Raw genomic sequence first — 17,169 nt, 5'->3', positions numbered from 1 at the left:
CCTGAGGTAGCTCTAGCTCATATGCTACCTTGCCCACTCTCTTCGTGATAAGGTATGGTCCCACATATCTGGGAGCTAGCTTGCCCTTCTTCCCAAAACGCATGACTCCCTTCATGGGAGCTACTCTGAGGAAAACTGTATCCCCAACTGAAAACTCTAGGGGTCTGCGTCGTGTATCAGCATAGCTCTTCTGACGGCTCTGTGCTGTCTCTATCCTCTGGCGAATCTGCTGTATGGCTGCTGTGGTATCTGCTACTAGATCTGTCTGAAGCTCTAGTTCCTTCTGCTCACCACTCTCATACCAGCAGATTGGTGATCTGCACCTCCGCCCATAGAGTGCCTCATAAGGTGCCATGCCGATAGTGGCCTGATAACTGTTGTTGTATGCAAATTCTGCTAGACTCAGATATTTGCACCAACTTCCCTTGAAATCTAGGGCACAAGCTCAGAGTATATCTTCGAGTACCTGATTTTCTCACTCCGTCTGACCATCTGTCTGAGGATGGAAGGTTGTGCTGAATTTTAACTGGGTGCCCATAGCTGACTGTACACACTTCCAGAAGTGTGATGTAAATCTGCTGTCTCTGTCTGATATAATGGTTCGTGGAACTCCATGCAGCCTGACAATCTCCTTGAGATACAACTGAGCTAGCTGCTCCATGGAATAGGATATTCTGATAGCTAAGAAGTGGGCTGATTTAGTCAACCTGTCGACTATTACCCAGATGGCATCAAAACCATTTGTGGTTCTGGGTAATCCCACGATGAAGTCCATAGAGATATCCTCCCACTTCCATTCTGGAATCTGGATCGGCTGCAGAACTCCTCCTGGTCGATGATGTTCTGCCTTAACCCTTTGACAGGTTAGACAGATGCTGACGTATCTGGCGATATCTCGCTTCATCCCAGGCCACCAAAATCGTTTCTTTAGATCCTGGTACATTTTGGTGGAACCAGGATGCATCGCATAGGGACTCCTGTGAGCCTCGTCTAGAATCTGTTTTCGTAGTTCCTCCTGATCTGGAACACAAAGTCTGTCACCATAGTACACTACCCCACTGGCGGACACTCTGAACTCTCCACTTTCTGATTCTGCTAACCCTTGCTTGATTTTCTGGATTTCAGGATCCTGCTCCTGAGCTGTCTGGATATCATCAAGCAAGGTAGATGCTAAGGACATAGTGGAAAGCTGCCCGACTATAAGCTCAAGACTAAAAGCTGTAATCTCCTTCCTTAGGGGTGGTGACATAGCTGCTAAAGATAATAAGGTAGCACTGGACTTCCTGCTGAGTGCGTCTGCTACCTTATTAGCTTTCCCTGGATGGTAGAGGATATCTATGTCATAATCCTTGACCAGCTCTAACCATCTGCGCTGTCGCATATTCAGATCCTTCTGAGTAAAGAAATACTTCAGACTTTGATGATCTGTATACACTCTGCACTGAGCTCCGTACAAATAATGTCTCCAAATCTTGAGAGCGAACACCACTGCTGCAAGCTCAAGGTCGTGAGTAGGATAGTTCCTCTCATAATCCTTGAGTTGTCTGGAGGCATAGGCGATCACCTTGCCCTGCTGCATCAATACTGCTCCTAATCCCAATTTAGAGGCGTCACTGTAGATGTCGAAGCTGTCTGTGTTTTCTGGTATAGCTAAAATAGGAGCACTGGTCAATCTCCGTTTTAGTTCGCTGAAGCTGTTCTCGCAGTCCTCTGTCCACTGAAATTTCTTGTTCTTCCTGGTGAGAGCTGTCAGTGGGGAGGCTATCCTGGAGAAGTCCTCTACGAATTTCCTGTAGTAGCCTGCTAATCCCAGAAAGCTTCTGATTTCACTGGCATTCCTGGGTCTCTTCTAGTTACTTACTGCTTCTATCTTGCTGGGATCTACCATAACACCATCCTTGGAGATGATGTGACCTAGAAAGGCTACCTGGTCTAGCCAAAATTCACATTTCGTGAATTTGGCGTACAGCTGGTTCTGCTGAAGGATCTGCAAAACTGTCTTCAGATGCTCTGCTGGTCCTCCTGAGTGCCTGAATAGATAAGAATGTCATCGATGAACACGATGACAAACTTGTCTAAGTATTCTCTGAATACTCTGTTCATGAGGTCCATGAAAGTAGCTGGAGCGTTTGTCACGCTGAAAGGCATGACTACGAACTCATAATGTCCGTATCTGGTCCTGAAAGCTGTTTTAGGTATATCACCTTCCTTGACTTTAACCTAGTGATATCCTGATCTGAGGTCAATTTTAGAGAACACTGTGGCTCCCTTTAGCTGGTCAAACAGGTCATCTATCCTGGGGAGAGGATACCTGTTTTTAATTGTGACCTGGTTCAAGGCACGGTAGTCTATGCATAGGCGCATGCTTCCATCCTTCTTCTTCACGAACAACACAGGTGCTCCCCATGGTGAATGACTAGGGCGTATGAAACCTTTGTCAAGAAGCTTCTGTAATTGCTCCTGAAGTTCCTTCAGTTCTACTGGAGTCATGCGGTACGGTGCCTTGGAAATTGGATTTGTGCCGGGAATGAGCTCTATCTCAAATTCAATCTCCCTGTCTGGTGCTAAGCCTGGTAGCTCTTCAGGGAAGACTGCTGGGTAGTCACACACGACTCGAACCTCGGATAGCTGTTGGTTCTTGTCCTGGCTGGTGTTGACCACATTTGTTAAAAATCCCATGCATCCTGAATCCAATAGCTGCTGTGCTTTCAATGCTGAGAGAAACTTCCTGGCTTTTCTCTTTGATTTTCCCATGTACTCAAACTGTACTCCTGCTTCAGGTTGGAATATGACCTTTTGTTTACGGCACTCTATAGAAGCGCTATATCTGATCAGAAAATCCATTCCAAAGATGACATCATAGTCGGTCATTTCTAGCACTATCATATCACAAAAGAGCTCTCTGTCTGCTATAATGACCGGCACTGCTATCTCTCCTGATGGTAGTGTCATCAAAACTGACCACTGAGTACCTCTGGAGGTACTTCGAATTTTTTTTTTTTTTTTTTTTAGAAAACATCCTGGCTATATATGAATGGGTTGCCCCAGTATCAAATAGAACAGTAGCGCTATACTGTAAAATGCTAATCTGACCTGTGACAACTGTCGAGGCGTTGGCTACGTTCTCTCTGGTGAGTGAGTAGATCCTCGCATCCGCCATAGCTGGAGGGGCTTCTAACCTGCCCTGGCTGATAAGTGGACCTTCTAGAGCGGCCTGCATCTGATATACTGAATCTGCTGTGGCTGAGGAAGACCGGTCTTGTTCGGGCACTGCTTGGCCATGTGCCCTTCTTGTCCACATTCAAAGCATCCTCGTGTGCCCTTACGACAAACTCCAAGATGGAATTTCCCACAAGTAGCACACTTTGGATATCTGGGCTGCTTATTGCCTGGTCCTCCTTTTGGGTAACCTCCTGGTTTGCGCTTGTTGCTGGAGTTCCCTTTCCGGTTAGAGCCATGAGAGCTATGGCCCTGTTGTTTCTGAGTGCCTGAGCCTCCTTGACCTTTAGCTTCTGAGAGGACTTGCTTCTGCTGCTGATTAGCCCGGAGGGTGGCTATCTCCTGCTACTGTTCAGCTAGCTGCTGCTGTAACTGAGCCACTAATGCTGTAAGGTCTGGGGGAGGCACTGAACTGCCTGCCTCATGCTGGGGCTCAGTAGCTGGTGTCCTTCTAGCTGGGCGTCCTCGTGCCATTTCTAATGACATAGCGGACATATGTAGAACTAATACTATCACAGTTATATAATTACTACTATCATGTTTAAAGACTATCCCATACTAACAAATAGTAGGCATATAAACATGAACTGTAATAAGAAAACAAGAACAATAAAGAGAATAGAGGTATTCTTACTTGGAAGCTGCAGGTACAATGCCGATGTGTGTGTAGGAAGTATGGAACACTGCTCTGATACCACTCTGTAACGACCCAACTCCTGGGTACTAGGCTGTGAGCCGGATCGCTACATTAACTACTGAAACTACTGTGCCGTACTATGCGGAAAACTGGGTGAAATAAAAATTTCACTATCTGACTCTGTTTATCTGACAACTGATAGACCCATACTATTATAAGGAAGGATTCAGGACCCTTTCTGATTGGTGTACATGTGCTAAGGAGGATACTTGACCTCCCATCTGAGCTAGGAACTCAAAACTAACTTCCCAGCTAGCTGCTGATCGATCCACGGATCGATCAGACTTACTACGATTCTGTGCCCTGCTGGATCGATCTACGGACCGATCCAGGTATGTCTGGATCGGTCGGCTGACCGATCCAGGTACCAGGAAATCGTGATTCTATACACTTCTGGATCGGCCTACCGTTCGATGCTGGATCGGTCGGCTGACCGATCCAGGAACCTGGAAATTTCCTCCGAGGCTACTGTATCGAGCTGGATCGATCGGCTGACCGATCCAGGAGGATACAGTAGCATACTGTATCCCGCTGGATCGGTCGGCTGACCGATCCAGTGGAACAGCTCAGACCCTGATCGGTTTGGAGACCGATCAGTGTCTGATTTCACTCGAGAGTTCTGATTTCAGCACTTTGGCGTGCCAAAACATCACACAACAGTTCTAAAACAACAGAAATACATTCTAGCATGTAAGTACTAATGTTCTAAACATGATAAGCTAAACACGACATAGTTACTAAGCTAGAACAACTAGTAACAAGACTAAGTACGAAACTAGACATGATAAGTGCTAAAACTGAAATAAAAGCGTATAGATCCCAAGGATCTTTATTCCAGACCCCTTGCACACACACATCATCGTAGCATCGCCCTCCAGCCTCCGCTAATCCACTTTTCTTTTACCGGTATCTGCAGTATAAGAAAAGTAGTATCTGTAAGCCAATAAGCTTAGTAAGAAATCATCTACCTCACAAAAACATGCAACGATGCGATTATGTTTTTAAAACATGCTGTTTGAAAACTAAACTGAGCATGCAAGCATGGCATGGCATGGTATCACACAAAGCATGGCATAACATATAAACTGAACATGGCATACTTATAAACTGAGCATGAAACTGAACTAATCAAGCATATATCTAAATCTGTACATGAACTCAAATCATGTAAACTGAACCTGAACTGAACTGAAAGCTAAATTAGTGTTCTCATCACTGGTTTCAAATTTGAAAACTATACATATAATAGATGAAAATACTAAACATGCTGTTGGGCCCTGGCAACTGTACTTACTGTGCGCGCATCCCTAACTAGACCCGGGTTTGCAAGTCCCGAACTTAGTAGGGTCTACTAGGTTATCTAAACCTAGCGACTGACTGGGTTATCTGAACCTTACTAGGTTATCTGAACCTAGGGACGACTGTGGGAGTCCAACCCATGGATATCTGATCCAAGTACAGTGCCAACTGAATAAAAGTAAAATACTGAATACTGTTTTATTTTACGTTGCTGTTCTAGGTTATCTGAACCTAGAGCTAGGTTATCTGAACCTAGAGGCTACTGTGGGAGCCCACCCAATGGATATCTGATCCATATAGCTATAGTAACTGATAATAAACTGAATAAAATGTTTCTAGTACATTTTACATACTGTTAGGACGCCTACTGGTGCATCCTTCTGAACTATGCATTCTACCGAATGCTTGGTGTGCACTAAAAGCACACCCTAAAACTGAAAACTGTAAAGCTACTGAACTAACGCTAAAACTAACAAGCGAGAGCAATTATACTGCAGGTGAGGGGTTTCTTACCTCAATCGCAAGGTTTTCTTACGATTCTATCCGCTAGGTTTTCCGGAAAACTGATTCTCTCGACGATCCGTTCACGTCTTCGCGTCCCTCTCGCGGAGATGGACCGTCTCGTGTCGGAGATGTCGCCGGAAGGTCCTCCTATGGCCCTAGAGAAAGAACCCTAGGTTGGTTCTTGTGGTTGGCGCCGAGAGAAGGAGAGGAGAAGGGGTGTTCGGCGTTGAGGGTTTGGAGAGGGAAAGTGGCGTGAGGTTTTCGTGAGGAGGAATTGCCGAACCAACTTGAAAATAAACCACACCCCAACTTAAGTTCTTATTTATATTAAGTGGGTAACTAGGCCCAACTCTAATATAAATATAATTGATTCCTCTTTCTTTCAGCACAGCCCTGCTGGGTTCAACTGGTTACTAACATTATCCCTTACACCATAGGTCTCGGGTTCGATTCCCGCTTAGGCCGTTTTCGTTTATAATTATTTTTGCTACTTCCGCTACTCGGAAAATTCCGAAAAAATATCTAAAAATTCCATAAAAATCGTAGCATATTTCTAATATAGTTTTGAGAATTTTCGGGCATTACAGATACCTTACTAAAACAAAATGACAAGCTATTTAAAATAAGGCTATCGCTTCTCCTTTGCCATAAGTATTCTTGAAATTCATTTCAAAAGCAATTTAAAAACTTTCTCCAAATTTTCAAGTGTCCTCTATTCTGAAATTTTTTTAAGTTATTTAAACTGAAACCATTTTGAAAAATACTAAAGTTGAAAAAAAATTTTGAAAATTTTTTAAGTTTGAAAATCTTCCCTGGAAATTTTCTTTAAAACCTGAATATTTTTTTTCAGAAAATCTCTGAAGCTGAAAATTTTGTTTGAAAAGTTTTGAAGTTGAAATTTTTCTTTAAAATCTGTAAACACTTTTTGCTTGAAAATTTCTAAAGTTGAAATTTTTTTTTCTTTAGAAATTTTTTAAAGTTTAAAAAAAAAAAAAAAACTTCCCTGGAATTTTTCTTTAAACCTGAATATTTTTTTCAAGAAAATTTCTGAACCTTAAAATTTTATTTGAAAATCTGTGAAGTTGAAAAATTCAGAAGTTGAAATTTTTCTTTAAAAACCTGTGAAAACTTTTTGTTTGAAAACTTCTGAAGTTGAAAAATATTGTTGCATTTCACTTGCTCCTTGCCTGAATAAAACATTTTTCCGCTAATTTCTGTCTTGAAAAATTATGTTTTTTAAAACCAGCTCATTTTTGATATATGGCAAAGGGGGAGAGTAGAGAAATTCAAAGAAAGAGATAAAAATAATTCAAAATCAAAGAAAGCGTAGAGAAATTCAAAGAAAATATCTTAAAGGGAGCTTGTATTAAGGGGGAGCTATGTTTATGCTTATCTTGCCATCACGCTTATCTTGTTTCTTGTGCTTATATATAACTGCATATTTTTTTACTTAACATTGAATTTCGGTTGCCATTATCAAAAAGGGGGAGATTGTCGGTTGCCATAATGGCAAAGGATTCAAAGTTAAGTCAGTGTGTGATCTAACATGTTTGAATGAGTGCTTCAGGAAAGTCCTAGCTGCGGTTAGGTAGGTGAAAAACCCTAAGGGGTGGAAACCTTAGGTCCTAGGGGGCGGTAACCCTAGGTGGAGGAAAACCCTAAGGGGCGGTAACCTTAGGTCCTAGGGGGCGGTAACCCTAGGTGGAGGAAAACCCTAAGGGGCGGTAACCTTAGGTCCTAGTGGGTGGTAACCCTAGGCGGAAAGTCCAGTCGGTCTGGACGACCGGACTGGCATCAGGTAATCTCTCCGGAGGGGAGTAGGTGAGGACGCGTTCCCCGTAGAGGGAACAGTAGGCGTCGGGTCGACCTACGATTTCCGGTTGGAAATCCGAAGTCAGACTCAGACAGTCCGAAGACTGTTAATTATTCGTTACTATGTTTTATCATATTCTAACACTGTTTTGAAGGGTATTTGCTCGGACTAACCTTGTGTTGCAGGTGAGGAACCTGCTGGAAAAAGGTGGTCCGGGCGCCCGGGATGGATCCGGGCGCCCGGGATGGATCCGGGCGCCCGGGACCAAAGTTTATCCCCTGCGCGACTTCGCCACATGGAGCAACCTGGTTGGCTGGCCACGCCACACTCCAGGCGCTCGGAAAGGTCCCAGCGCCCGGAGCCTCATATAAAAGGAGGGTTGAGGTGCAGCTTCAGAAATAACAATCATCTAAGCAATCTCCTTGCGACAAGCTGCTAACGACTCAATCCAGAAGTGCTGCAACGACACCCCGACAACCCGGAGCTTCGGATTTAATCTTTTTGTTGTCGGTATAATCTTTTTACAGCTTTGAATTGTAATTCGTTTGTAATACTCTTAACAAACTTATAGTTGTTGCCCACCGAAAGCGATCAAGGATCGCGAGCCTTCGAGTAGGAGTCATCACAGGCTCTGAACGAAGTAAATTCTCCGTGTTCTCTGTGTCTATTTTTATTCCGCCGCATTACTCAAGTTCTTACGATTCTGAGATTTCGAAAAATGAAATAGCCACGAGCGCTATTCACCCCCCCTCTAGCGCTTTCGATCCATCATTGCCAACGTTACAAAAACCTATAGGGTCACACACAAAGGACAATTAGATGGAGATTAGGTTCATATGATGAACCAAGAGGATTAGGTTCATGTGATGAACCAAATTGGATTAAGAGTAATCCTAATTGAACTAATTGAGTTGGACTCAATTTGATTCATGTGTTCAGTGAGTCTAATTTAGATTATGACTCATTGAATCAATTTAATTAAATGAATTAGATTCATTATATTAAATTGGCTTGAATCAAATGGTTGGATTTGATCAACCATGGGAGTTATAATGTCAAGTTTGACTTGACTTGAGAGTAAGATGAAAAGTCAAGTTTGACTTGACTATATGCCACATCATTTGTGAGTTGGCATTAGGTGGCCAATAATGGTGTTACACATCATTAAGTTTAGCACATGTGTGTGCCACCTCATGGAAGTTACAAATCTCCTCTTTAATGGCCACATTAAATGAGAAAGGAGGTTACACTCCTTAATGTGGCCGGCCACTTATTGTGGAGTGAATGGATTAATTTTTTTTTTTATTCATTCAAGCCAATTCAACTCATCTTCTTCCTTGCTCTCATTCTCCTCTCCCTCTCCTCCTCCTTGGCCGAACAACCTAAGGTGCTAGCACACCTTTGTTTGGTCTTCTCCACCTAGTTTCTTCATGTGGATACTTCTAGAGGATCGTACACTTGACGATCTCGAGATCCGGCGAACCATTGGACGAGCGGGATTGCGAAGGGCATCGCATCGAGGGTAAATTCCTTCTCCTTGTAGATCTAGTTTAGAACTAGCATAAGAAACTCGTACTCGTAATGTTTTCCAAAAATTTAATCTTCGCACGGATCCCGTGGCTTGGGGTTCGGGGTTTCCGCAACACAAAAAGGCAGTTTTTGCCGCCGGAAAATCCCAACAGTGGTATCAGAGCTGTAACACCCACTAAGCTTTTAAGATAAATATGAGAATGATGAATTTACCTTAGAAAAATATTAGTAGAATGTTAAACCAAAAAGAAATAAAAAGAAATAAAAATAGGGAGTGGTCAAGGATTGAACCTTGAACCTCTCATGATGTAAATGATAGGATTAATGGGTAATAACCAGTTGGGATAGGAATGAAATATTGATAGCAAAGGAGGGAAACTCATGATAAGGATGAGAGTAAAAGCTAGCCAAAAGAAAGCAAGAAAAGAGCAAGAGAAAGGCAACTTGCCTTCCTTCTTTTCTCTCCCTCTTCCTCTCCCTTTGCCGTGACTTAAAGAAGACAATTAAGAGGATTCATTCCCCCTTGTTTCATCATGAATGATGAGAACAAATAAATAAAAAAAATAAAAATAAAATGAAAAAAAGGGGCTAAGGGAGAAGGAAAGCAAAAACCAATTTTGCTACCTCTTCCCCCTTAACATAAAAGGGAGCATGTAAAGAGAAGATTTTATTTTTCTCTCATTTCTCTCATTCTCTCCTCTCCACCACCGAGAGCCTCAGCCCCCTCTCCTCCATTTTCGGCCCCCAAAACAAGGTTCCTCCTAGGATACAAGGAAGGCTACCAAGGGAAATCAAAGGAGGAGAACAAGAAGAAGAGACCCTTTCTTCCATCACCACACTTTAGAACCACAAGCGAAAAGGAGGTAAGTATCCCCTCACCTGTGGTACAAGTGGTTTTAATGTGTTTTTGGATTTTATGAGGATTTTAAAACCTAGAAACAAAGTTGTGAAAATTCGGCCAAAGAAAGGACTTGTTGATCCTAGGAATGTTTAATATAAGCCTTGATTCATGATAAATTTTCTATGCTTTGTAAGAAGGTTTTCTCTCATATTTTTATATATATGTGATGCTGGATTAGGGATGTACCTAACCCTAGGGTTTCGGCCAAAAAGGTTTTATAAGGGCTAGGGAATTTATTTGTTTACCTAACTTGCACAAAACCCTCTAAATAAATGGTTAAGGATCCATTATTGTTTTCATACTTGAAGGTTACTTGGAACCAAAAGTACCCCACTCACAAGTTTCGGCCAAGGAAGGGTTTAGGGTTAGGAAGACTTTGAATTTAAACTCACCATTTTTATATAATAGAATATAGAGTTTCTTAAAGAGTTGCATGCTTGTATGTTGATAGAAACTCATGAACATCACTTTTAATGTTTCGGCCATGGTAAGGTGGATGCTTTAGAATAGCTTAAACAGATTTTTAACATGCTCAAAACCTCCATGACAATAAGATATGAAAGTTGTTTGATGCTCCCATGCATAATTAGAGTATAGGAAAATTGGTTGCATGATATATGATAATTATGACCACAAGGGTCCTAGCTTTTTTGTGAACCAAACTTATATGTATAGTGTCTTTGATATTTTTGCCATAAAACTTGTTTAGGTTTTCCATACTTTAGGCCACCTAAAACCTAGTTTAAAGACTTGGAAGGTTTCGGCCAAACATATGCTATGAGATAAAGAAAGGAAAAACCTAGGAAACCTAAGACACAATTTAAATGTATGCTTATAGTGCTTGACTTTTATACATGTTATGAAATGTGTTATGACTTTCTATGCTTTTATGCCATTTGAACAAATTCCATGTTTGATGAGGTTCGGCCATGTAGGGTTTAAAGACCTAGAAACCTTAAAATTTAGACCTCATGTGTTAAAGATGCTTCTTATGAAATTGAGATAACATGTTGATTGTGTTCACATGCTTATATATTTAACTATGATTCAAATGGACACCTTAAAGTCTCGGCCATGAAGGGATACATGCCTTAGAAACCCTAGAACTTACATTGAACATGCTCAGGTCACTCTCCATGAAATATGAAATGTAGAAAACTAAAAATTCACATGCTATATGTTGTTAGTGACCTAAATTGATGCTAAGGGAAGTTTCGGCCATGACCACTTGTATGATGCCATTTATAAATTTATACATGATGTTAGAGTAAGTTCACATGCTTGTATGCTTGCTTGAAAACCTAAATGAGTACTTGTAAGTTTCGGCCAAGACATAATTTTAAGGGCTTAAAGAATTTAGGAACTAACTCAATTGTGCTTACCATATTCCTTGAAATAAATGCTATAAATATGGTTAAGGTTTCCATGCTTTATGTCATTTAGAACCTTGTTTCACACTTGTTAAGGTTCGGCCAAATGAGATTTAAGGACTTGTAGAACTTAGAGTCCATGTAATCTTGTTTATAATACTTCCTATGAAAATGATATGTGGATGAATTAGGTTCTACATGCTTGGACGTTGTTTAAAACCTAAATTGGCACCTAAGAGGGTTTCGGCCAAGATAAGAACCCAAGGGATTAGGAAGCTTAGTACCCAAATTAATCATGTTACATTGTTCCTTATGATTGGATGAGCACATGATACACTTTTATGCTTAGACATGTATGCTTGTGAGCTATACAAGATGAGAATTTCTACGATATGTTATGAGTTCAAAATATGCATGTTTTATGTTATGATATGTGGGTAAATTTTACATGCTTTGATGATATGATATGAGCTGAAAATATGCATGCTTATGTTATGATATGTGGTTAAATTATGCATGCTTTGATGCTATGTTTAGTGCTTAAAATATGCATGCTTTCATGATATGCTATGTGGTTAAATTATGCATGCTTGATGATATGCTTTATGCTTAAGATATGCATGTTTTTATGATCTATGCCTAAGTGATGCATATTGTTATGATATGATGTATGCCTAAGTGATGCATATCTTTATGACATGATGTATGCCTAAGTGATGCATACCTTTATGATATGATGTATGCCTAAGTAATGCATACTTTTATGATATGATGTGTTCCTAAGTGATGCATGCCTTTATGATGTATGATATGTATAAGTATGACATGTACCTTACTTTATATGGCTTGTACCAAGGGTGGGCTCCATAAGCGCCACGGGGTCGATGGAATAAGACTCGGGCCTCGTTAGGGATGGGCTCCTAAGTGCCCCTAGGTCGATGGAGTAAGACTCGGGCCTAGTATGTTTGCCTTGTAGGGTTCAAGACTTGTTACCTTGGACCTACATAGGTTGCGCGCAATATGTAAGTGGTACATAGCCGGGATCCCCTTTAAGTTGAGATTATGTTCAAGTATATATGTAAGAAGAAATGGTTTTAAAGATCATGAGACATACACATGTTTTTCGGATACATGTTTTTTAAAATCATATTGCATATACCTTATGATGATTTATGATATGCCATGGTTCGATATGATTATGTTATGTTCCATGATATGTCTATGTGTATGATATGCCGTGACTCCTTATGACGATATGTCATGATTAGATACGATTATGTTATGCTTCATGCTATGCTTTACGCTATGATATGCCATGACTAGTTATGATTTCTTCATGTTGCATGATATGCTTAAAAGAGTATGTTACATTATGTCATGACTAGTTGAAATGATGCCATGTTGAGACATTCTTTGATTATACTATGATTTTCGGTTTTAGTGAGTAGGAAAGGAACTTATTGAGCCATGAGTGCTCACAGCTTACTGTCCTTGTACCACAGATAAAGGAAAAAGCTGGATGAGCTAGAGGAGCAGCAGGAGAGGCAAGGAGATGTGTGTGGCAGTGGCTAGGCAACCAAATAAGAACCTGCTTTAAAAACTTTTAAAGAACTATACTTTGGTATCATGAATTGTAGTACCGTATGTGTGACTTGATGTTATGTTTCTACTAATTTTGATATCATGTTATTGAAGCCATGATAGTGTAGTTCGGATTTGATGAAAGGGAAAACAAAAGAAAAGTTTTATTAAACTAAGAGAATTATTTTAAGTCTTCCGCTGTTTTAAAAAGAAAAATTTGTACATAGAGTATCGTAGCCCCGTCCCTTAGGGTTAGCAGGGAGGGCGGGCGTTACAGGTTGGTATCAGAGCCAGGTTTTTGCCAGCTCACTACACACACATCAAGCCTCCGACCTGCCGCTCCAAGTAAGAATGTTTATGCTTAATTTTCTTGTTATATGCTTATGTTTAGTTTCATGTTATATGACTTATGTTTTATTTTTCTTCCTTGTTATATTGCCTATGCTTTATTTTCTTTGCTATGTTGCTTATGCTTTATTTCCTTATGTTATATTGTTTGTCACTCTATTCTTTATTTTTCCTTATGTTGCTTATGCTTTAGTTTCATGTTTTGCTTGCTTATGTTTGATGCTTTATTCTATGCTTTTAGTTATAATTTAGATTAGGATTACATATTAGTAGGTTAGGAATAATACCGGAACAAATAGATAGAAACAAAACAGTACGTTAGATTGGCTAAAAATGATAACCACTTACACTAGTCTATTTGTCATTATTTAGATAAACATGGTTAGGACACGCAATGGCCGAACCGAGGGGACAGTGACTCCACCAGACCTGACACAGGTAGTCACAGACCTCCAGCGTCAGATCACAGAACAACAGCAGCTGATCACTACCTTAATGGGTCAGCAAGGCAACCCAGTTACCCCACCGGCAAATCAGAATACACTACCGGTTATACCTACAGCCGCGCCAGTGCCCCCGGCAGCCCCTACTCCGATGGTCCGACAAGAGGCCTATCTGATTCAGTGGCAAAGGCTTAAGCCGGAAGCCTTCTCGGGAAACTGCGAACCATGGGATGCGCAAGCCTAGCTCAAGACCGTGGAGAGCATAATGGAACTACTGGACTGGCCTGAACACGAGAAGGTCAAATGCGCGTCGTTCTGCCTTACTGGAGATGCCCGGATGTGGTGGGACCGAGTAAAGGGGAAAAGATAAATAAACCAGATGTAGTGGACGGATTTTGAGATAGAGTTCTTAGAAGAAATCTTCCATATGCAAGTGACCAACAAGCACTATGACGAGTTCACTGAGTTCCGGCAAGGTGATCTGTCAGTTAACGAAGCCGTCAAGAAGTTCAACCGCCTAGCACGTCTGTGCCCAGAACTGATCAATACCGAAAAAGAAAGGGTCCGGTTAATGTTAAAGATGCTCCGACCCGAGATAGCTCTGAACATAGCCGGCGGAGTTAATAGACCGCAGACTGCAGAGGAGCTAGTCAGCAGTGCCCTGATTACCGAGCACTACCAGAAAGCAATGAACGAGGGCAAGAACCAAGCACTGACCGGAGGACAAAAATCGCACAATACTAGAACCGGCTGGAAAGGAAACTCAGGTGGAAAGAGGAAACAGTGGAACAACACAAAAGGTGGTCCGGCCAATAAGCAAACCAAGTACCCTCAGTGTGCCACATGTGGAAAGATGCATTCTGGAGTATGTCTCCTAAGCACCAGAAAGTGCTACAACTGCGGAAAGGAAGGTCATTTGGCAAGAAATTGCCCTACTCAGTCTCAGGCACTACCTCCGCAGAACAACCAGAATAGGAGTACCCCTGCACAGCTTCACCAGATGCATACTGCCATAGAAGGGACTTCAATCAGCCAAGGAAGATTGGAGGCCCCTCCCACTATGACCAATGCAAGAGTCTACTCTCTCGCTCAGGATGACGTGGCGAACGCCTCTGCCATCATCTCAGGTCAGCTATCTAATTTCAATCAATATGCTAAAGTTTTACTTAATGCTGGAAATGAACCAATATGGGAATCCATCGAGGAACCGAGACGTGTTTCGTATCCTTGGGTCAAAACTATGTCCGGGCGACTTTCTACCCTCACCATAACACCGACGTTATTTGAGAGTATACTGGAAAAGCAAACCAGTGACCAAAACCTCTAGAGAATCAAACAAGAGACTTTGGAAGGAAAGAATGACGGGTTCCGTATCACGGACAACGGGATATTATACCTCAGGGATCGGTTATGCATTCCAGAGGACCCAGAGTTGCGAAGGAAAAAACTGGAAGAAGCTCATACAACACCCTATGTAATACACCCGGGCTCCACTAAGATGTACCAGGACCTGAAAAAGAAATTTTGGTGGTCTTGTATGAAAAGAGAAGTGGCTCAGTATGTCAGTACTTGCCTGACCTGCCAAAGGGTAAAAGCTGAACACCAGAGATCGGGCGGACTACTACAGCCTGTCCAAATTCCAGAATGGAAATGGGAAGAAATCTCTATGGATTTCATTTCGGGTCTTCCCAGGACGACAAACGAATATGACGCTATATGGGTGATTGTAGACAGATTGACAAAGTCCGCACACTTTTTGGCGATCAAAATGACTTATTCAACTGAACAGCTAGCTCAGTTATATGTTAAGGAAATCATTCAGCTACATGGTATTCCTAAGACCATTATTTCTGATAGAGACGGTCGTTTTGTTTTACACTTTTGGGAGTGCGTTCAGAAGACCCTTGGCACAAAGTTATTATTTAGTACAGCTTTCCACCCTCAGACCGATGGGCAAACTGAAAGAGTGAACCAAATATTAGAAGATATGTTAAGAGCTTGTGCCCTGGACTTCAAGGGAAGCTGGTGCCGATATTTATACCTGGCAGAATTCGCCTACAATAATAGTTACCAAGCTACTATTAGAATGGCACCTTACGAAGCTCTGTATGGGAGGAAGTGTAGATCCCCTATATGCTGGTATGAAAGTGGTGAAAAGAAGGAAATGGGGCTCCGAACGGAACTTATTGATGACACCACCCGAGCTATACAGAAGATCCGCCAACGAATAGAAACTGCACAGAGTCGGCAGAAGAATTATGCCGATAAACGGCGCAGGCCGCTAGAATTCAACATCGGAGATTTGGTATTCCTTAAGGTATCCCCCATGAAAGGGATAATGAGGTTCGGAAAGAGGAGCAAGTTAAGCCCACGATACGTAGGACCGTACCAGATTTTAGAAAGAGTGGGCCAAGTCACATACAGACTAGAACTACATCCAGACATGGCAGCTATTCACAATGTGTTCCATGTATCGATGCTCAAGAAGTGTACTCCCAGCACAGATCAAGTAATTGAGCCACAGTCGGTATAGGTTCAAGAGGACCTAAGTTACGAAAGTAGACCTATTCAGATCATGGACCGAGAAGTCAAGAGGTTAAGGAACAAAGAAATACCCTTAGTAAAGGTTCTATGGCGGAATCAACGATTTGAAGAAGCCACCTAGGAACGCTAGGATGATATGAAACAAAAGTACTCGGAGCTATTTTAAAGTTCGAGGACGAACTTTCTATGAGGTACGGGGTACTGTAACACCCACTAAGCTTTTAAGATAAATATGAGAATGATGAATTTACCTTAGAAAAATATTAGTAGAATGTTGAACCAAAAAGAAATAAAAAGAAATAAAAATAGGGAGTGGTCAAGGATTGAACCTTGAACCTCTCATGATGTAAATGATAGGATTAATGGGTAATAACCAGTTGGGATAGGAATGAAATATTGATAGCAAAGGAGGGAAACTCATGATAAGGATGAGAGTAAAAGCTAGCCAAAAGAAAGCAAGAAAAGAGCAAGAGAAAGGTAACTTGCCTTCCTTCTTTTCTCTCCCTCTTTCTCTCCCTTTGCCGTGTCTTAAAGAGGACAATTAAGGGGATTCATTCCCCCTTGTTTCATCATGAATGATGAGAACAAATAAATAAATAAAATAAAAAGAAAATGAAAAAAAAAGGGCTAAGGGAGAAGGAAAGCAAAAACCAATTTTGCTACCTCTTCCCCCTTAACATAAAAGGGAGCATGTAAAGAGAAGATTTTATTTTTCTCTCATTTCTCTCATTCTCTCCTCTCCACCACCGAGAGCCTCAGCCCCCTCTCCTCCATTTTCGGCCCCCAAAACAAGGTTCCTCCTAGGATACAAGGAAGGCTACCAAGGGAAATCAAAGGAGGAGAACAAGAAGAAGAGACCCTTTCTTCCATCACCACACTTTAGAACCACAAGCGAAAAGGAGGTAAGTATCCCCTCACCT

The sequence above is a fragment of the Zingiber officinale genome, chromosome 10A (genome assembly GCF_018446385.1).
Source record: "Zingiber officinale cultivar Zhangliang chromosome 10A, Zo_v1.1, whole genome shotgun sequence".
Classification (NCBI taxonomy): Eukaryota; Viridiplantae; Streptophyta; class Magnoliopsida; order Zingiberales; family Zingiberaceae; genus Zingiber; species Zingiber officinale.
This window is presented reverse-complemented; position numbering follows the sequence as displayed.